The sequence below is a fragment of the Chiloscyllium plagiosum genome, chromosome 32 (assembly GCF_004010195.1).
Source record: "Chiloscyllium plagiosum isolate BGI_BamShark_2017 chromosome 32, ASM401019v2, whole genome shotgun sequence".
Classification (NCBI taxonomy): domain Eukaryota; kingdom Metazoa; phylum Chordata; class Chondrichthyes; order Orectolobiformes; family Hemiscylliidae; genus Chiloscyllium; species Chiloscyllium plagiosum.
This window is the reverse complement of record NC_057741.1, coordinates 43,502,746-43,503,448: the sequence shown is the minus strand read 5'-3', so window position 1 is coordinate 43,503,448 and position 703 is coordinate 43,502,746.

The window sequence follows — 703 nt, the reverse complement described above, 5'->3', positions numbered from 1 at the left end:
TTCTACAACTCAATGAAGTCCAGTTCAAGGCCGAGATTGATAGATTCTTGTTGTCTCAAGGAATTAAGGGCTACGGGGAGAACGCTGGTAAGTGGAGCTGAAATGCGCATCAGCCATGATTGAATGGCGGAGTGGACTCGATGGGCCGAATGGCCTTACTTCCACTCCTATGTCTTATGGTCTTATGATAGGTACTTGAAGTATTTGAGTAACAGATTTGACTTGTCTATAATCTAGATGACTTTACAATATGATGTTTAAAAATCTCATGCATATGCAGGAAAACAAGTTTCTACAATTTACACAGATGGTTTTATTTTGGTATTCAAAAAAATTAACTTGTGTGTCGAAGGGGTAACAGGCCAGATTTTCTTTCTTCAGTTGAGTGAAAACCATTCAGTGACGACATAAATAAAATTATATTTATTCTAGCCCGGACAGACTAATGTTGAACAAAGCAATAACAGAAAAAAAAACTAAAAGCAACCGAGTAAATTTTTCTGAAAACAGCAAGTCCCCCCTCTGCCTTACACTTTTGTGATTATGCTACTATAGCAATAGCAATGAATGCTAAACAAATGCAATTAACCATTTAGGTAAATTCAGTTATTTGCATTTGATCTGAAAATCAAAATCCACAAATGCAAACTTTCCCAAATGGGAGTGGATAAATGATGCCGGCACTAGGTAATGATACATTGTA